The following is a 23,500-nucleotide window of genomic DNA, read 5'->3' as shown; positions in this document are numbered from 1 at the left end:
AGACAACTCTTCATACACATTAGGGAGCTCCAATGCCTTGTAAACATCAAACACCTCCACATTGTCATGTTCCCGCATAGTGAATTTGTCATGTGCCCGCATAGTGACCAGCTGGTACATTTATCATAGCCCATCCTATAGCCAAGAAAGATCTCCCCGAGATAAATGTGACCTCAGAATCTAACTCAAAATTTAGCACAATGAAGTCTACTAGAATATAAATGATCCCACTTATACTAAGACATCCTCTACAACACCCTCTAACATAGCAAGATCTATCAACCAACTGTAAGATGATGGTATTGGGTTTCGGATTACCCAACCCCAGCTTTTTATTTAACGAAATTAGCAACAAATTTATACTAGCTCTTACATCACACAATCCTCGCGCAGGAATGCTTTGCTTTATAGTGGTCTGAACCTATATCTTTTCAAATCTTTCAATTTGGTAGGCAACTTATTTTGGATTCGGGAGCTGCACTCTTCAGTAAGTTCCACAGTATCATACTCACTCAACCTTTTTTTGTTTTCCACAATCTTATTCACATGTATAGCATACCTTGGTATATCCTTCAAAACATCTACTAATGTCAAGTTCATATGAACTTGTTTCAAAAGAGATAAACATACCGAAACAGTTATCCTCCTATTATTTCTTGAACTTTTGAGGGAATGGAGGAGGTGGTTTAACTATCGGTTGCCTTCTTTCTTCTTGTGCAACAACTTCACTCTCTTTAGGTTCATTGTTCTTTTTCACAGATTCAACATTTCATTTCTTTGGATCCAAATCCTCCAACTACAAACCATTATGTGTACCTACGACATTTAGTTTCTTCCAATTTGGATCAATGTTTTCCGAAAATCCTCTTTGAGGTCTTGACGTTTGAGCACTTGCAAACTGCTTCTCTAGGTTTTGAGTAGCTAATTGGTTGTTTCTCAAATCAACAACTAATTGATCTTGCTCAACCATAATCTTTTAAAGCATTTCCTCCACTCTCATATTACGTGGTTGATTGTTGGCTGCTTATTGGGTTTCTCCCTTTGGACCTGTTTTTGATATCTATGTGTGTTCCCCTGGGGTCTATATTAATTTTGTCCTTGAGCTTGATTCTGATTTCCTCCCCATGAAAAATTTGGATGGTTACACCATCTGGGATTGTAAGAGTTTCCATAGTTCTGCTTGCCCCCTCTTCGTTATGCATTCCCTACTGTCACATCTGGGGAGCACCCCTTAGACGTAACCAGCGTCGTCATCCTCTTTGAGCACTAAGAGTAGCCCCTTAGACTACATCATTACATTCACAGGTTAAATTTTGCAAAAAATTTAAAACTTTTTGTTAACTACTACATTGAGGTTTGTGTAGACCTCTACATACACATAATATAATCATATCGAGTATACATAGACCCTTTGTATAGGAAGATTACATAGTCGTCTACTTTTATTGCGCATGTATATATATATATATATGTATATACATATATATATATATATATACACACACACACACACACACACACACACACACACATATATATATATATATATTTATATATAAATTCATAAGAAGTCTAGAATATGTCTCATATTAAACCATCTAAGTCGAATACAACATATTGGGTTCAACGCATACTTCATTATAATAAAGACCTTATATAGGCATATATAAAGTCAACAAAGAAAGAGAATGAACTAAATCGTCTTTAAGACTAAACAATATCAAATAGCACGATAGTAACATCGTCCACAGAAGATGAGAACCAACCGAACACTTGTGGAATATGTCTTCAATGGCCTTCAAATAAGCTCAACGGACGGATCCTACAATTTGTAGTAAACATAAACATGGGGTTAGCACACACTTGTACTAAGTATGAGTATATGCACATAAACAATTCAATCATGCTAAAGAAGACATTTGTTCAAATCCATGCCAAAGTACTTTGAAAAGCTTTATGCACAATCAAGAGCTCATATAAGCCAATACTTACATAATCCATAAGTCCAAACCATGTACAGTAAGTATAGTCAAGTCAACATGTATATCCACATAATTTAGTACATAATCAAGACAACTCCAACATCAAGTCATAACATCAACAAGCATGTACAAGAGTTCATTACAATATAGCCAAAGCAAGACAAATACTCGTGAACCTCATTAAGTCAACAAGTACAATGACCAAGCAAAGTCCCATAACCTTACTCAATCAACTAAACTCAATAAGAATCATGACCAACATCCAACTTCTCATAGCATATCAGTAAGAGTACATATCATCATACTTTAACAATGAAGACCAACACTTATTCTTAAGTGAAACTAATCATCGTATAGTATCAACAATGTGCAAGATCATCATATACATATCATGTACCATTATAAGCATATACATATATAAGAACGTCCTCGTAACACTTCCCTCAAGGCTAACTAGTGCAATGTTTAGGTAGAGTCTCATACTTTACCTAGACTTAGCTAAACCTCTTAGGTTATCCTAGTTAGAGTTCATTCCTTTAGTTCATTTTTACCTTTTGGGAACATCTTGCCGTAACTGACATAGACCACATGAGCTAATGTGGAATCCAGTGTCATGGAACCCTACACCGAAGGAATGCGGAGTACTTGCCAAGGTAGTACCAATACATGAACATAGCAACCACGTGGATCCACTAGCTAGTATTCTTATGGGGCAACATAGTTAAAAAATGAGGAGATATAATTGGGACCCTCTTTATGCTACATGCATTATAGTATTTAATCTCAAGAGTACATTGGTGATCCTACCTTCCCTATGTAAGAAGGGACACTCCTCACTCTAGTTCACTCGGTGCTAAGCTAGAGTCCCTTTTTGAAATATCTTTAATGTCTTAATTAATCATATTAGCTTAATGTAGGTCGTAGGGTCTAATCCCTTGTATAGTCATTGTCATTAGATCATTAGGAATTGCATGAGAATATCCTTTCATAACAACCCTCATATGTGAGATTAGCATAACATCATCATCATTTCATAATAAGGCACATAGGTACTTCATAACCAACCTTATATCATTTCATCTTAAACATAATCTCACAATCACATAGTCAAGATATTTCAATTTAACATCATACCAACACCTACTTAGGCTAATCACAAGTCATGCTTCAATTGAAATACATCATCAATCACAAGCCATTATAATTGAAGTAAAGTTTATGATCATAAAGACTTACTCAATCTCCTTAAATAACCATCTTCATGGTTTTACCATCAACCAACCAATCATATCCAACAATAGGTGTAGTAACGTCAATCAATAGTAATTAACACAAGAACTAGGTCAATTGCATCATCACTATCCAACTCACAACAATTCATAATCAAGGGTTAGGGGGGAATAGAGTTCATCATGAATTCATCAAGAATTAGATCCAATCCTAATTTATAATCAATTTGAAGTTTAGAAGAAAACCCAATAAAATTAGAAAACCCCATCGAATTGGGTAATTTAGAAATCAATTTTGAAAGGACCTCTTGGGGAAAGAAATCCCAAGAGTGAAGAACCCATACCTTAATGAAGATGAATCCACGAAATTGAAGTGATATCCTAGAGAAATTGACCTTCTTCTTCAAGCTTTGTTCCTTCTTCAATGGAGGAATTTGGGGAGAGAGAAAGTAGAGAAAGGTGAGAGCTTTTGGGTTTCTTTTGGAATTGGGTTTAGAGTGAGTTAAGATGGCTTAAAACTGACCCTAATTCAATATATAGTCACCCCCTAAATTACCAAAAACACCCCTCACTTAAATTGGTCTCTTTGGGAAATCAAAATGTCAAAAATATAATTTTAGCGGATCTGGGAATTGGCTCCGCGTCGCGATGCCATCACGGAATTTTTATTTTTGAAAAAGAGACTGAACCATTGATGAGACCACTGATTCTTGACTTATGTAGGCTGCTTTGGCAGCCTGCCCATCCATGTTAGGTACCTGCTCAAGGACCCTCCGGGTGGTCCTTGGGGTGTCGTTATTGGACGTTTAGACCCTCCATACCACACTCTACCTAACCAATGTTTTTTTAAAAGTTTTATACTTAATTTGACCCTCCAAATCCTTCACCAAACATAGCGATGTTAACTAGTTCAACTTAGCTACTTTTTGGACGTCATGGACGTTCTTTGACGTCTTGGCTTAGAACTTCTAGGATGACATATAAACATTATTTTAGGTCTTTGAAAAGTATCTGAACCTTTAGACACTCATGTTAGGCTCTAAATTAGGTCTCGACTTTTCGGAATGTTACACCTACGTAATTCCAGGATTCGAGTTTGCACCACATACCTCTTCATTATGATCACCACCTTCAAAAATTGCACACCAAGTTGGTGGTTATTGGACTACATTCATCTGAGATGGTTATTGTCCCATTGATAGATTGCTGAAGTGAGTGTTCATCATGTTTTGAATCACATCAATCTGTGCAGTTAAAGTAGTCACTGCATCTACTTTCGGCATACCTACAATTTTCTGAATCACGGGTTGCGCTCCTCTTCCATTCCGTTCAGGGTTACCCTATTAGTTGCTATTCAGCAAGTTGAATAGATCAACATAATTCTTCTCCAAAGCTTGACCACTTGTAGTTGAATCAAGTAAAATTTTGGTGTTAGGCTTCAATCCTTTTTATGAAGGTATGGAGCAACACCTCGTTTGCTTGATGATGATGTGGACAACTCATCAACATTTATTTAGACCTGTCCCAAGCTTGGTACAAGTTCTCTCCTCTTTTCTGTTGGAAACTCAGAATATCTCTCCTAAACTTAGTTGTTTTCGTAGATGGAAAAATATAATAAGTAATTTTTGCTCAAGATCGTTCCAAGAGGTAATGGAGTGCGTAGGCTCAAAATCCAGCCATCTTTTTGTTTCCCAAGCAAAGAAAAGGGGAATGAAGTGAGACTCACTTAATCCACATTCACTCCAGCTAGACTGTAAGTATCACTAATCTCAAGGAAGCTTTGGAGGTAAAATATTTAATCCTCGTGCGACAGACCAATGTGTAAGACCCCGAAAATGAGATAAGGTGTCTAGATCCTAACATGTTTTTCTTAAAGTTATAATGTACTAAATATTCTTAAAAAATAGTATATGGGCAGTAGCTAAAACATTAGAGGTATTAGAAGTCGAACGTTAAGGGACAACTAAGACGACTAAGTCACCTAGATGCCTAAAATGTGGTTCTATGTGATTATGGGTGTTTCATGATGTTATAAGGTCCCAAAATGTCTTATTATATGGTTTATAGTAAGTGTATAAAATTTTAAGTGATTTGGAAGTCGAACGTCAAGGGATGACCAAGACGTTCGACGACTAGTACCTTTTGTGCATCATGTATCTATGCATGCCTAAATCTGTATTAAATGAGACTAATAAGTCTTAAAGTGGTTTAAAATGATGTTTAATTTTGCTATGTGAAGTTTCGTGAAGTTTGGAGGTCAAACGCCCAAGAACATCCAAGGCGTTCGAAAGATAGCCCCTAAGACGTTCATCGTATGTCATGTGTTGGATGAAATTTATGTGAAAGGTATATAACTTGTTAAGGGTTATAATCACGTTGGAAATGTCCAGGTATGACTTCTAAAGGGCCCCACAAGAGGCCCCAATAGAAGGACCCAAAGCTGCTTAAGACACTGCCTGGGCAATGTCCATCAACGGACCCAACGACGGATCGTTCGTCCACCAACGGCCCGTAGAGAAGATCTCGTCGATGGGGACTTGACTTGGTAAGATATCAAGCCAATATTTTGTTAAGTACCAAATGATGGAGGCCAGGCACGGCCCGTCAAGGCCTCAACGCCCCGTCACTACCATCGTCACACTTGACCTGCAACTGGCAGCCTGCGTCTATTTCATTAAAGGGGTGAATGGGAAATTCACACCACGTAATAAACTGACTAAAATAGTTTTATTTAGCTATTTTTGTGTGTATCTAATTCATCAAAAACGTGATCACCCCTTTCTAGAATCCTCTCACAAGAATGAAACCTTTCCCTCCAAAAATACTCCATCTAGAAACCACCATTGTTGGTGAAGCTCAAGAACAGATTCAAGCTGGGTTTTCCATGTAGAATCATAAAGTTTAAGAGTTTTTAAACTAGACAAAGGTATGGTGATCTTCATCTCTAGTTATCTTTTCATCAAGAGAGCCATTCTCAAAGGTTTCAAAAGAGAAAAATGTGATCAAACACTTTCTTCTTCAATCTTCCATGGGTTCTTTCTTAAACTAATTTCAAAGGCATAATATGAATGTATTGATGATTATATACTGATTTGGAAGTGGTTTTCAATCCAATTGCATGATGAACCCATGTTCTATCACCAAAACGATTTAGCCTTGCATGGGCCTTATGATCTTGATTTGTTATTGATTGATTTATGATTCTATTACGTTGAAGTGATTGTATATGATTTTATTTACATGAATTTATGTTGAATATAATCATTCCATGATGATAAATGTATGAAGATTTGAACATGAGTAGCCTATGTTTCTACATGTTGCCTTGAAGTCGATTATGAGATCGGTTGTGTAGAGTTTTGATTATGCATGAACTGCTGTAGATATTGTTTTAGGCTGATATAATGGATGAATTTTGTAGTAATAAATCCTTAATGAACAATCTAAGAAGGCTTGCATTGATCTAGATTTCTTTAGGCTATGAAGTCAAAAAGTTAAGTGTGTGATGGATCTTGAGTTGTTGTTATATAAGGCATGGTTTCTTCTTGATTTCCTACCGAATTATCTAAGGCCTAATGAGTGTATTGTTGATAAAATATGAATGATGATCACAACCTTAGAGAGTTCATAGTATTGGTAATGTCTTTTGTCCTCTAGCAAATCGATAAGCCTAAATGCCTATGTTGTAACCTTAATCTTGAGGGTTATGAAATTATGATTTCAATATGGTTAAATGTAGGTTTATCTAGTCCCTTAGACTCATAATATGTATGAAATATGATCTAAATCAATGCAAGGGAAATTAGCTAATGATCTATGTTATTCTACTTTCCTAGTATGTTGATGTGTTGTATTATGTTATAGTAAAGTACATTTAGCTACTTTCATATATGTGAATTATTGATGTATAAGGATTGTTGATCAATGATGGTCAAAGGGTGAGAAATTGGTAAGAATGCTTATTCCCTCTACTCTTTTACTTCTCTATTTCTTTGTAGTAATGTTGATGAAGCCTTGTATGACATTGTGTGGTATGGTCTACTTATGGTGGCGGTGTTTACATTATTGTCATTATATATGTGTTGACCATGGCCTTGAAGGAAAAGTGATGAATATATGATTTAGAGATTTAAATGATCACCTTATGATGTAATTGTGCCTATCTTTCTATCTAGTTATGATCTAGGTTGTGTGGCTATTGCATGAGCATGTGTATATTCATGTTAGGGTATTGTATGGGTGCTTCCATTGATGTGTTAAAATGGTTAGTAGACCCTGCTCATGTACCCATTATATGAAAGTGTAAGTAGCTAAAGTTAGGATCCTTGGTTATAATGTTTGTATTGTCTTGCCTCCTATGTTATTATGTGTTGTGTGGTATGTTCTTGGAAGTATAATGTGGTCTAAGAGGGTGGCTGCCTCAAGGAATAATTTATAGCCATTATGTGATCATGTTGACCAATGTACACACACTCTCACTTACATGCATGTTCCAAGTAGTATAGGTTGTGGTGTCTAAATGAAAGGTTGTTCTCATATTCACTGATGTCTATTACTATGCATGTATAGTATATGTATGTGAAGTATGTTATGTATTCCTTGCTAGGATGACTTGATAGGTGTACTAGTATGGGCAAGGGTATGGGACCATGTCTATACATAGCACATGTGTATCTTGATAGGATAGTTTCTATATTTGGTTTCTATGTATATGAAAGATAAATATATGAATATCTTATGAATATGATGTGTATAAAAGGATGAAGTATGAATGTGCATAGTGTCTTAGTGGGTATATATGAAAGGATTGCTCATATAGTTATGCCTATAGAGTCATGCATTGATATATGAACTTGTGTGACTTAATGTGTTTATGTGAAAGGTTTGCTCACATATATACATACACACACACACATGTATGAAGATCTAGTCAAGAGAGGGAACTTGAATGGTGTATTCATGTTTACCCTAAACTAGATGATGTTTTACATATGCTATGTTCATGTGAATGGATTCTTTACATGATTTAGGTTAATGAACTTCCATCTACGACCTATGAGTTAAGAATATGAGGGTATGACTCTCCTAAACCTATGATTTATAAAGTAAAAATATAATAAAGGTTTTCAATGAAGGGAACTTAGCTTAGCACCGAGTGAACTTGAATATGAGTGTGTGTCTCTTCCCATGGTAGGAAGGTAGGTCACCATAAATCTCATGAGGTGGATACCACAATGCCTCAATGGGCATAAATAGAGTTTCCATAAGTGAATAACTACAACACCTAATTATTGGCATAAAGAGGGTTTTCGCATGTACCTCTAAGTTCCACAACTATGTTGCCACCATAGGATACTAGGTAGTAGATTCCACTTAAAAAGCTATGTCTCATTTGGTTCCGCTTTGGCCGGTAGACCACCCTTTATTGGTGTGGGGTTCTATGACACCCCGATTCCATGTTTAACATCACATGGTCTATGTCGATTAAGGCTATAGTTTCCCTAAAGTAAAATGGACAATGGAAGTTAAATGACTAGGACCCTAAATAGAATGACTTAAAGGAGGTTACTTAGAATAGGTGGAAGTAATGAACCCATCTAGACATTGCACAAGTATCTCCTTAGGAAGTTCTAGGAAGGTGTTCTAATGCATGTCACTATGTATGTGTTCCTTATGCATGACGTTGTAGTATTTGTCTACTTATTATGAAGATGTGCATGATATGAGTCTTATGCATGATGTTGGTCTTGTTGACTATATGATGAAGGTCTTGACTTAACTATGTCTATGTGATATTATACTTTTATGATGGTATGTACTTTTCTATGATGTTTGGCCTTTGATTGTGTTTCTATGAAGTATGAAAATGATATATATGCTATTGATAAAGGTTTTATGATGATTTACTCAAAATGGCATGGAGTATGATTTCAAAGAAAATGTCCCTTTTAAATGCATGTTTTTGCATGGTTTCCATACTTAGTACATTCTTGTGCTAATCTCATTCTTCTCTAATTTTTACACAAAGTGTAGGTTATGGATGCTTAAAGGATGTCTTGAATGGTGAAGAGCTTGATAGGTGATTCCCAAGCTCAAGGAAAGGAATTCTTAAGTCCAAGGATGTCCTAATGTGTATTAATTGTGAAATCTTGAAATATTGTATAGATATGTAATGTGTCTTATGAGTCGTGTCCCTAATGTATTCTAATGTTGTTGTGTCTAAGATGGCAAAGAGACTTAGAGTCTATATATGTATTATGACTTATTTATTATATGTATATGAAGTAAAGTTTCTAGCATATGAGGTGCTATGAAAAGTTCTAAATTTTTTGCTTAATTTACTATGTCGATGCGATGAATGATAACTATGGGCTTGTATAAGACCTCCGAGAGTTCAAGTATGCCATGTTACTTCTAGGGGGTGCTCCCCAGTCGTGACAAACGTGGTATCAAAGCACGAGGTTTTTAAAATTGGTTTAGGTTCCAAGAAGTCTCATATTGCCACGTAGTAGAGTGTTGTATCATTAGTGGTGAGTCGCAACACATCAAATGGTACGAGAGGCTATAGGACAATAGAGTTTCCCTTCTTCATCATTCTCATGTCGTGTCATAGAACCTAACTCTATAAGATCTCTCTCTTATATTTTCTTGTCCGGTGGTCTTTTTGATGTGATTGCTTGGATGAGATTGCTCTATGCTTGAGCGAGAAAAGGTGAGTTTAAATGCTTATCTTTGTTTTATGGTTTGAATGAGTATGTGCGAAGGTGACACTTTTCCTTATGTGATCATCTCTATGCTTATAAACATGTAAATAGCCTAGTGTGCTAAAGATATGGAGTTATGCATGCATGAAGGTTATAGATAAGTGGAGTATGTTTCTAATTGTAGTTCCTGTTGGGTTACTTGATTTAGCAGGGTTATGGGGCTTTACTTGATCATTGCAGATGTTAACTCTATGGGGATTATGATTGGTTATCTTACCTTACTATGTATGAAATATCCCTTATTTGATGATGTGATGCCAATTATGGCAATATATGAAATCTATGCGAAATAGCAAGATATGTCGAATAATGTATGTCATGATATAGTTAAAGCATGCCAGAAGTTATGGTGGTTAAAGTGAATTCTCTTAGATTGTTGTATTCCTATATGGTTTTGTATGATGGTAGCCAAATACTAAGATTTGAACTTGGGATGTTTAATAACTACCTATGGAAGCATGTTATCCTATGAATGTATGTGATTAAAAGTGTGCATTGTCTCCTTTTGTATATAACAGATACTTGATAAGTTGCTAGTGTAAATTGGAGTCTCTTGTAGAGACTTGATCCTAGTTGTAAAGATAGTATCCATGTTTATGAAGGATGAGTTGGTAAAGCTTTGTATCTTATATTGCCATGCTTGTCCCCTCAATTGTCTAAATGTTGCATTTTTGGATATTTGGAAGCATGCTCACTAAAAAGACTAGGCAACTTATTATAACATTTTTGGAGAACCAACTAAATTGTCCTTTAATTGGATGTTGTTGAAATATGTGTAGAATTGATGTATATGAACATGATAATGAATGTGGAAAGGAGTTTTGCTATTGAGATTAAAGAATAAGAATCTTATGACATGATGAGTCGTTGGAGTTATTTCTAAACTTCTTATTGTGTTATGAACTTCCTTGTTATTTTCCTCAAATGATGTATGACCTTAGTGTCTATTGCATTGTAGGAACACCTTATGTGAATTGAATAGTATGATCAAAATTGATGGTTTAAGATGATTTGCCTAAAATGATGAGGTTTAGAATGCCTTAGTGTTGCTAAATTGAATTAATGAAAATTCCCTCTAAAGTAGTAATCACTTTAAGTGATGAAAATGAAGGTTGTGTAGTTAAGATCCTCTATAGGTTAGGTTAAGTTGCTTTTAATTGGGTTTACCCTAAGTAGAGGATGGTGTTAGAGTAATGAGGTTGTAGAAATTGTCTACATTGTCCTTCTATTCTTACTTGAATTGGAAAATAATGAATTCTTAGTAAGCTTATTAATGAATATAGTCTTGCATAAAGTGTGAATTGCATGACCTTTATATGATTGGTATGAATTGATTGACATCATCTTGGAGACATGGTGAATTTTCCAAAGAGCATGAAAGGAAATTTTTGATAAAGTCAATGTTTTCTCATATTGACTTGCATTTTTATATGCTAATTGTGAATTTGACTTTATGAGATGAGATAAGAAGCATGGTAATAGTCACTTGTGAGGTAAAATGTTTAGCCTTAAAATGAAAAGTTGAGTCTCTTTAAGATGAATTATGTTGAGTCTCTTGAAAATTATGTGACTTTTTATGATTTGGAATGCACAATTGTACGCTCATTCTTGAAAAGTAAAAGCATGTTTAGCTAAGTGTCCATGTGTGTGCCTATAATTTGTGTTATTTTTTCAAAATGAGGCTTACTATAAAAGTGAGTATTATGTTAAGAGAAGAAATTTGTGGAATGGCTTCCTATTTTGTTGTGATGTACTTGGTGTGACTTACCACTTAGACTTCACTAGGAAGGAACCATGAGCATGTCTTGGTTAAAAGTTGAGAATTTCTCATTTTAAGAGGAAATTGACCTTGTACTTGTAAGGTGTGAAACTCATGATACATGTAAGTGTGTTGAGGAGAAGAACATTCCTCGATTGACACCACTAAGTATGGTATGATTGAGTATGACCTTTATGGCACTAGGTCTAACTAATGAAGATCTTTCTGATTTAACTAATTCAAGTTTATGTGCATTGAAGTATGAGTGCTTAAGTAACTCTGAGTATGGGTTATGATATGGCTATGAGTAGCTTTTCAAGATTTTCTTGTAATGAATTGAGATGTAATGATCATGTTATGATTAGGAGAATGATGTTCTTCTATGAACATGAAAATGACCATTGTGTATGATGCATTAAAGAGTGAGTGAGTAATGGTTTTGCTTGCTTGTGTGCATTGAGTGCTAAAATTACTTGACGATGTTATCAATGTTATCAACTGCTTTTATATGCATTGAAGTCCTTGTTGTGATTAAAGAGACCTAAGTGTCATTCGAGGATGAATATTCCCAAATGGGGGATATTGTAAGAACCCGAAAAGGAGATAATGTGTCTAGAGCCTAACATGTTTTTCTTAAAATTCTAATGTCCTAAATATTCTTAAAATATAGTATATAGGCAGTAGATAAAATATTAGAGGTGTTGGAAGTCGAACGTTAAGGGACGACTAAGACGTTCGACGACTAAGTCACCTAGATGCCTAATATGTGGTTCTATGTTTTATGGTTTTTTAATGAAGTTATAAGGTTCTAAAATGTCTTATTATATGGTTTATAGGCAGTGTACAAAGTTTCAAGTGATTTGGAAGTCGAACGTCAAGGGACGACCAAGACGTTCGACCACTAGTTGCTTCTGTGTCTCATGTGTCTATGCATGACTAAATCTGTATGAAATGATACTAATAAGTCTTAAAATGGTTTAAAATGATGTTTAATTTTGCTATATGAAGTTTCGTAAAGTTTGGAGGTCAAACGCCCAAGAACGTCCAAGGCGTTCGAAAGATAGCACCTAAGACGTTCATCGTATGTCTTGTTGGGGTCAAGGCTGTTTGGGAGTATTATAAGTGTTTGTTTTGGATGAAATTAATGTGGATGGTCTATAACTTGTTAAGGGTTATAATCACTTCGAAAACGTCCGGGTACAATTTCTAAAGGGCCCCACAAGAGGCCCCAATAGAAGGACCCAAAGCTGCCTAGGACACTGCCTGGGCAGTGTCCATTGACGGACCCAACGACGGGTCATTGGTCCACCAACGTCCCGTTGAGAAGATATCATAGATGGGGAATTGCCTTGGGCAGGAATCAAGCCAATACTGGCTAAGTACCAACTACGGAGGCCAGGCACGGCTCGTCAAGGCCTCAACTCCCTGTCACTGCCATCCTCGCAGGTGGCCTCCAACTGGCAGCCTGCGTCTGTTTCATTAAAAGGGTGAATGGGGAATTCACCCCACGTCCTAACCTGACTATAAAAGGTTTATTTAGCTATTTTTGGGTGTATATAAGTCATCAAAAACGTGATCACCCCATTCTAGAATCCTCTCACAAGATTGAAACCTTTCCCTCAAAAAATACTCTCTCTAGAAACCACCATTGTTGGTGAAGCTCAAGAACAGATTCAATCTGGGTTTTCCATGGATGAATCATCAATTTTAAGAGGTTTTAAACTAGACAAAGGTATGGTGATCTTCATCTCTAGTTATTTTTTCATCTAGAGAGCCATTCTCAAAGATTTCAAAAGAGAAAAATATGATCACACACTTTTTTCTTCAATCTTCCATGGGTTCTTTCCTAAACTGGTTTTAAAGGCATAATATGAATGTATTGATGATTATATACTGATTTGGAAGTGGTTTTCAATCCAATTGAATGATGAACCTATGCTCTATCACCAAAACGATTTAGCCTTGCATGGGCCTTATGATCTTGATTTGTTATCGATTGAATTATGATTCTATTAGGTTGAAGTGATTGTATATGATGTTATTTACATGAATTTATGTTGAATTGATGATGATCAGTCCATGATGATAAATGTATAAAGATTTGAACATGAATAGCCTATGTTTCTACATGTTGCCTTGAAGTCGATTGTGAGATTGGTTGCGTAAATTTTGATTATGAATGAACTGTTGTAGCTACTTTTTTAGGGTGATATAATGGATGAATGTTGTACATATAAATCCTTAGTGAAAAATCAAAGAAAGGCTTGCATGAATTGATCTAGATTCCTTTAGGCTATCAAGTCAAAAAGCTATGTGTGTGATGGATCTTGAGTTGTTGCTATATCAAGCATGGTTTCTTCTTGATTTCCTACTGAATTAGCTAAGGCCTAATGAGTGTATTGTTGATAAAATATGAATTATGATCACAACCTTAGAGAGTTCATAGTATTGGTAAAGTCTTCTGTCCTCTAGCAAATCGATAAGCCTAAATGCCTATGTTGTAACCTTAATCTTGAGGGTTATGTAATTATGATTTAAATATGGTTAAATGTAGGTTTATTTAGTGCCTTAGACTCATAATATGTATGAAATATGATCTAAATCAATGCAAGGGAAATTAGCTAATGATCTATGTTATTCTACTTTCCTAGTATGTTGATATGTTGTATTATGTTATAGTATAATTTTGTAGCGACTTGTGCATGGTTTCTTATGTGTTTTAAGTATATTTAGGTACTTCCATGTATGTTAATTATTGATGAGTAAGGAGTGTTTATCAATGATGATCAAAGGGTGAGAAATTGGTAAGAATGCTTATTCCCTCTACTCTTCTACTTCTCTGTTTATTTGTAGTAATGTTGATAAAGTCTTCTATGGCATTGTGTGGTATTGTCCACTTATGGTGGAGGTGTTTAATTCATTTTCATTATATATGTGTTGACCATGACCTTGAAGGTAAAGTGATAAATATATGATTTAGAGATTTAGATGATCACCTTATAATGTAATTGTGCCTATCTTCCTATCTAGTTTTGATTTACGTAGTGTGGCTATTGTATGAGCATGTGTATATTCATGTTAGGGTATTGTATAGGTGCCTCCATTGATGTGTTAAAATGGTTAGTAGGCCCTACCCATGTACCCCTTATGTGAAAGTGTAAATATCTAAAGTTAGGAGCCTTGCTTATATTGTTTGTATTGTCTTGCCTCCTATGCTATTATGTGTTGTGTTGTATGTTCTTGGAAGTATAATGTGGTCTAAGAGAGTGGATGCCTCAAGGAGTAATTGATAGCCATTATGTGATCATGTTGACCAATGTACACACACTCTTACTTACATGCATGTTACAAGTAGTATAGGTTATGGTGTTTAAATGAAAGGTTGTTCTCATATTCACTAATGTCTACTACTACGCATGTCAAGTATATGTATGTGATGTATGGTATGTATTCCTTGCTAGGATGACTTGATAGGTGTACTAGTATGGGCAAGGGTATGGGACCTTGTCTATACATTGCACATGTGTATCTTGATAAGATAGTACCTATGTTTGGTTTCTATGTATATGAAAGATGAATATATGAACATGTTATGAATATGATGTGTATGAAAGTATGAAGTATGAATGTGCATAATGTCTTAGTGGGTATATATGAAAGGATTGCTCATATAGTTATGCCTATAGACTCAAACATTGATATATGAACTTGTGTGACTTAATGTGTTATGTGAAAGGTTTGCTCACATATATGTATATACACACACACATGTATGAAGATCTAGTCAAGAGAGGGGCCTTGAATGGTGTACTCATGTGTACCCTAAACTAGATGATGCTTTACATATGTTATGTTCATGTTGAATGGATTTTTTACATGATTTAGGTTGATGAACTTCCATCTATGACCTATGAGTTAAGCATATGAGGGGATGACTCTCCTAAATCTATTATTTATAAAGTAAAAATATAATAAAGGTTTTCAATGAAGGGAACTTAGCTTAGCACCGAGTGAACTTGAATATGAGTGTGTGTCCCTTCCCATGGTAGGAAGGTAGGTCACCATAAATCTAATGAGGTGGATAACCACAATGAGTCAATGGGCATAAATAGGGTTTCCATAAGTGAATAACTACAATGCCTAATCTTGGCATAAAGAGGGTTTTCACATGTACCTCCAAATTCCATAACTATGTTGCCACCATAGGATACTAGCTAGTGGATTCCACCTATATAGCTATGTCTCATTTGGTTCTACTATGGCCGGTAGACCACCCTTTATTGGTGTGGGGTTCTATGACACCGGATTCCATGTTTAGCATCACATGGTCTATGTCGGTTAAGGCTATATTTTCCCTAAAGTAAATGGACAATGGAAGTTAAATGACTAGGACCTTAAGTAGAATGACTTAAGGGAGGTTACTTAGGATAGGTGGAAGTAATGAACCCATCTAGACATTGCACAAGTAGCTCCGTAGGAAGTTCTAGCAAGGTGTTCTAATAGATGTCACTATGTATGTGTTCCTTATGCATGAGTTGTAGTATTTGTCTACTTGTTATGAAGATGTGCATGATATGAGTCTTTATGCATGATGTTGATCTTGTTGACTATATGATGAAGGTCTTGACTTAACTGTGTCTATGTGATATTATACTTTTATGATGGTATGTGCTTTTCTATGATGTTTGGCCTTTGATTGTGTTTCTATGAAGTATGAAAATGATATATATGCTATCGATAAAGGTTCTATGATGATTTACTCCAAATGGCATGAAGTATGATTTCAAAGAAAATGTCTCTTTTAAATGCATGTTTTTGCATGGTTGCCATACTTAGTACATTCTTGTGCTAATCCCATTCTTCTCTACTTTTGACACAAAGTGTAGGTTATGGATGCTTAAAGGATGTCTTGAATGGTGAAGAGCTTTATAGGTGATTCCCAAGCTCAAGGAAAGGAATCCTTAAGTCCAAGGATGTCCTAATGTGTATTTATTGTAAAGTCTTTAAATATTGTATAGTTATGTAATGTGTCTTATGGGATGTGTCCCTAATGTATTCTAATGTTGTTGAGTCTAAGATGGCAAAGAAACTTAGAGTCTATATGTATTATGACTTATATTTTATATATATATATGAAGTAAAGTATCTAGCATATGAGGTGCTATGAAAAGTTTTAAATTTTCCGCTAAATTTACTATGTCGATGCGATGAATGATAACTATGGGCTTGTATAAGACCTCCGAGAGGTCAAATACGCCATGTTACTTCTAGGGGGTGATCCCCGCTCGTGACATAGTGAATTGCCCATTCGTATGCAATAGTTGCACCGTACTCTATATCAACTCAAATCTTCCACCAGCTTCAAGTTTCTGAATGCATGAAGTCACATTGGTGGTACGTGGGATTGCCACATCTCTTACTTTCATGTCAGCAATTACTACAGGTTCTTCTTGCCCAACTCTTGTTATCGAAGATGATGATTCACTAGAAGAAACAGGGATTGGGTAATTGAGTCATCTTTTCCTTCTCCGGTAGTTGAACAAATCTTTTTGGTTCAGTTAGAGGATCTAACAATCTTTGATCGTCATCTAGTGTGGAAATTTAATGCAACCTGCAAAATGAGTTGCTAAGATCAAGTTTTTAACACTTGTTTTATAACTTCATAAATCAGAAAAAATCAAATACTTCCTAATTCTAAAGTCCTCAGCAGCGATTCCAAAAACTTGTTGCGCCCAAATTGCACACGTGTACATGGTCGTTTAAGTATTAAAGTGACTCTTATAAAGAATCAGGTGTCGTACCCACATGGACTCACAATTAGAGTCACTTAATTTCCCCAAAACATTCAGGTTAACACAAGTGTTATCAAGATTTCAAGAGTGGTTTATTTTATAATCTAAAAGTTAATCAAAATTACACATGCATGATTCAATTTTAAGGGTTCAAACAAAGATTAGGTAAACTCCAGGGTTGCATCTCTTATCAGGATTCATGCAATTTGTATTATTTAAATGTATGTTTATCAACTATAGAATCATAGATCACAGGGTTAATAATATGATTATGGTCTTCTAACCTCTAATCATCTATGATAAATGACAACCTAATTACGTCGTTGAGAGGGGATATGTTGGACCAAGTATCGAGCATTATGATTTCTTCTAGTATAATGACCAAACACAGTTTCTAGGTATATCCCTAATCTAGATACAAATTAACCCTAATTATTAAGAGAAAATCATGTTCCCTATGTCTCACGTTCTATCCTCTTATTTCTCTCCCGAGTTCAATTTGGATAATGTATTTATTTCAATAGTGATTAGACATGAAATACGAAAAACAAGAACATAAGAGAGGTTCATATGATAGTTAAATGCAATCTATAAAAACTTAATAAATTACAATCATCATGTAGTCACAGCCCTAGAACTAGGGTATTTAGTTACTCATAATAGTATCTTTGATCAAGCAATGTTTAATTATCATAAAGATTGAAATTTAAAGATTTTAGGAAAGAGCCTTAAAAATAATGAAACAACTCTTCCAAATCGTCCTTATTCAAAACCCATAAAAAGAATGTTTTAATAAAATAAAAAAATAGTCGATTTATAGCAAAGTAGAACCGGCCAAAATTAGCCAGTGTAGGCGCAACGCAAAGCATTTGCTCAGATTCGTTTCATGACCAATATTCCTCTCTGCGACGCAGCGACTTCACATTTCACTGTGCCTCAAATCCTCTTTCTTCGAACAAAAATAAAAATCCCCTCTCGGAGATGCAAAGAGGGTACAAACCCTTATGTCTGGAAATTATTTCACAAGCAAGAATATAATTCCTCTCCGCAACGTGAAGAGGATATGAATATGCATTGGAATTCCTTTCTTCCTTACTTCTATTCAACGTGGGTCTTTCATGTTTCCCAATGCCCATTTCAATGCATGTTTCTTTATTCATGCATACATACACAACTAATCATGTTGGTTAGCATACATACAATCAAAAGATCGACACAACTATAATTCAACACAAATTGATTTCAAAGTTGGCTTAAATGTGAGTATTATTAGGTTCTTAGGCATTTTAATACGCCTGAGATCATATATTCTAGAGGTTGCTAGAGCAACAAGACTTAAAGGTCATTTTCCTCTCAAATTTTGGGGAGAGTTTGTCCAAAATGTTGTTTACATTATTAATAGACTGTTACTGTCTTTCCTGAATGGTAGTCAGTTTTTGAATTATTGTATGGTATATGTCCTTCTCTACAGCACATGATGACTATTAGGTGTTTATGTTTTGAAACCTTAACAAAGCAGACAAGTTTAAACCTAAGTTGATAGGGGTAGTTCTCATGGGATACTCAACCACCTAGAAGGGATATAGGTTCTATAACTTGTTGACTAATAGTTCTTTGTTTGTAGGGATAAACACTTTCAGGAATCAATTTTTCATTTCCAACTATTGCAAACTAGCAAGCTGACCTTGTTTCAAAATGGTGTTATGACCATTGATATATCCCTCACTCCTATTGTTGTACCTGATTTAGCACCTACAATAGACCATAATGTCCTCAACATGCTTATGTTAATGGATTCGCTGATATGGTGGCTGATGTAACTTCTCCTGCTTCAGTAACATCTCTTGTTCCTGCAGAGGTTAGAAGATCTACCAGACCAAAAGCTCAGCTTTCATGGATGCAGGAATATATTTGTAGTTATAAGCCTCACACAAGTTCTTCCAACTCCTGTCAATATCATACATCCAGTTACTTGCCAACTTCAGGCTTGTATAGTACTCATCAAGTTTTTCTCACCAAGCTTACTTTCTTGAAAGACCCTCAAAGTTATGTTGAGGCTATATCCTAAGTGGATTCTAGCTATGCAATAGGAGCTTTAGGATCTCCAAGATAACAACACTTGGTATTTAGCTGATTTACCAATCACATAAGGTGCCCATTGCTTGAAAATTGGTATATAAAATCAAGTACAAGGCAAATGAAGATATTGATAGATATAAAGTCAGATTAGTGGCTAAAGGTTATAATCAGTAGGAGGGAGTAGACTACCAAAAGGTCTTTTCTCCTGTGGTAAAAATGGTCACAGTGAGGGTTGTTCTTGCCCTTGCAGCTTCTCATAATTGGTATCTTCACTAAATGGATGTATACAATGCCTTCTTGCAAGGAGATTTTATAGAAGAGGTGTATATGCAAGTACCACATGGATTTCCCAGCCGGGGAGGGGGGGGAGGGGGGAGAATAAAGTATGTAGACTGCAAAAATCCCTACATGGACTCAAACAAGCCTCAAGGCAATGGAATTTGAAGCTTACTGAGGCATCACTTGATTCTGGTTTCACTCAAAGTCATTTTGGATATTCCTTGTTCACTAAGAAGTTGGATACAAGAATAGAGATCATACTAGTTTATATGGATGACCTCCTAGTAACAAGAAATGATCATCAACTCATTTTGGAAGCAAAGAAGGCACTGCAATCTAGGTTCAAGATAAAAGATCTTGGTGAAACGAAATATTTCCTTGGAATTAATGAGATTACAAGATCAAAGCATGGTATCTTAATGAATCATAGGAAGTTTGTTGTGGAGATGATCACGGAATTAGGGCTTGCAGAATCTAAACCAATTACTATTCCTATGGAATTTAACTAGAAGCTAACAACAGTTGAATTAGATGATCAGATAAGAATGAAGGGAGACTAGAAGTTAGAGGATGCAGGACCATATCAAAGATTGATTGGTAAGCTTCTATACTTAACCATGACTAGGTCAGATATATCATATGCAATTCACACACTCAGCCAATTCATGCATTGTCCAAAGAGGTCTTATGTGGAGTTTGCTTTAAGAATTGTGAGGTACATTAAGAATGTTCCAAGACTTGGTGTTCCTATGATTTCAAAGCAGTCAAATGAGATCATAAGTTTCTATGATGCAGATTGGGCAACATGTCCTATGTAATGAAGATCAGTTACAAATTATGTGATGAAGCTTGGTGACTCACTAATTTCTTAAAAGTCTAAGAACAACAACTATATCTACAAGTTCAACAGAAGTAGAATATAGAAGTATGGCATCAGATTTATCAGAATCCTATGGCTTATTGGGTTATGCAAGGAGTTGAATGTGAAGGTTCAGTTGCAAGTAACTTTACGGAGTGATAAAAAATCAGCAATACAAATTGCGCAAATTCCATCTTCCATGAAAGAACAAAACACATAGAAATTGATTTTCATTTTATCATGGACAAAATTCAAGAAAGAGTGGTCAAGACTGAATATATTGCTTCAAAGGATAAAGAGGTTGATATGTTCATCAAAGCTCTAGGGAAAGAATAACATAATTATCTTGTAGACAAGCTAGTAATGATCAATGTCTTTGCATCACCTAGCTTGAGCAGGAATTTTGAGAATAACAAGACACAAAGATTAATGACATGGAAGTTTCAGTTGGATCAATGACATGTCACAAATTAGTTAGTTAAACTAATTATTGTTAGTACAGCTAGTAGAGGTACAACTAATTCAGATTAGTCGGTTAGACAAATGTACAACTCAGTTAGATTATTAGATGATTTCATTTTGTATAAAAAGATAGCTAGATACTTTTGTACCATTACGATTGAATACAATTTTCATTTTCACATTATCTCTTCTCTTAGCTTAACCAATTCTCTCTTCCTCTGAGTTGGGTTAGATATGAGTTTCCTCCATTAATTGAAACTTCTGCATACACATGAATTTCATCAGTTTGTCACCCATTACTTCAAGAAAAGGATGCGGTGAACCTCGATCAAGGAAGCGTATCATGTTGCGGGATCGAAGCTATTTCTTTATCCAAAATATTCAATAAAAATTAACTAAAAGGAAAAATTTAGATTCGTAAGAACATGTCGAAAGTAAAGCTACACTACAAGAAAACTTTGAATTACATGGGCATTTTTCTAGGGATTAATATGAATATTCGCTGGAAACTTATACAATTTTCTTGTAGTGGTGGTAACCCCAAATTTTTGCGGTTGGCAAAAGGCTAATTTCAAATAGAAAACTAAATGAGTATATATGCAATCTAATCATGGTTTTCATACAAGACGTAATTCTTTGAGTTTTCTTTCCAACACCGCAAACCGCTTATGATTTGGTTATTTCTACGTCGAGATATGATTTTTTTCATGAAGCTGCAGAAAGCTGATGCAGTCAGTTCATTAGAACTTTAAGTTGATTTCAAAAAATTACCTGAGTGAATCTGGGAGTTGTCTCATTGTGATTTTTGGATATGTTGTAGCTCTACAAGTCTTATTTTTGAATAATCAAATGGATTACAATATCATTATTCCTACATCGTGATATGATTTTTTGTCGTGAATATGCTCAAAGTTGGTGCATTCAGTTCATCAGAATTTTAAGCGGATTTCAAAAAATCACATGAGTGAATTTCGGGAGTGTTCTGATTGTAATTTTCAGATATGTTGTAGCTCTATGAGTCTAGTTTGTGGAAAATCAAACGAATCACGATTTAGATATTCATATAATGAGATATGAATTTCTGCCAAAGTCGCGTTGAGCTAAAGAAAAAGTGATGAAAATCAGAGTTGGGAAAAAGACTTGCTTGAGAGAGGACTCAATTGAAATTAATGACGCAACAATACGATATACATCACTAGGAGAATGTGGGTATATACAAATTTCAAAATATGGAGACATTAATTTATTTCCCAACGAATTGTAGAAAATTATAATGATGGAAAATTTAGTTTGTGCAAATTATGGAAGTTATGGTAAGTTCCCATACAAATCAAATTATGAACAATTTTCATAAGAATCAGGTTATAAAAATTCCGTAGGAACCAAATTATGATAAATTTTCATTAGAACTAAGTTATTAAAATTCCATCAGAAATAAACATGGAAGAAAATCCTGAAAATCGAGTAAATAACATGTAAAGTTTTCCCGAAAACTAACAGGGGAAGTAATGTTTTAATCCTGAATGAAAATTAACTCGGGTAATGAGAATTCGAATTTCTTACGTTTTATTCGAGTGATCGAGTAAAATTGGAAAAAAAAAAAGACAGCAGGGAATCCAACCCCAAGGAAAGCAATGCCAAAAATTTGTGTTGAAATCACAAGCTCCATATTACCAAGTCAAGCTTGCAGACAAAACCCTTGCTCATTGAATTGACATCCATTTTGTAGCTAATGACCCAAATGAAAATATCAAACTACGAAGAATGTCATGTGATAAGTCTTCATGAGCTGGAAACACTTCAGATAAAAAATGAGTTGGTAAACGATCGAAAGTCAAATAATCTCTTACAAATTGGAGAATGTTGTCAAAAAGACTCTAGTATATGTTGATTTTGATAACCTCAACATATCAATATGATAACTTCTCATAAAGTTTCAAATGTTTCGTGAAAGATCAATTGCGTGAAAAAATATTTGTTTCACAAATACTTCAACGCTTTTCTTTACAAGTTCGATAAATCGAGCACCCCAACAAGCCTCGGAAGTATTGTAGGTAGTGAAGTTTTATTGATAAATCCATATTAAATTCAGATTAAATCTTAAATTCATGATACGTTGACTAAGTCAAATTATTGATTAATAAAATTGAATTAATACTTAAGTCAAAATTATATGACTTAAATTACCAAATTACACTTGGGTCAGTTTATTAAGATAACAAAACGAGCCCAACTCATGTTCTCAAGCCCAACGACCAAAATTTCTTAGACCAAAATATCCTTAAAACCCTAACT

This window comes from Solanum pennellii, chromosome 11 (genome assembly GCF_001406875.1).
Source record: "Solanum pennellii chromosome 11, SPENNV200".
Lineage (NCBI taxonomy): Eukaryota > Viridiplantae > Streptophyta > Magnoliopsida > Solanales > Solanaceae > Solanum > Solanum pennellii.
The sequence above is the reverse complement of the archived record's forward strand: the minus strand, read 5'-3'. Positions refer to the sequence as shown.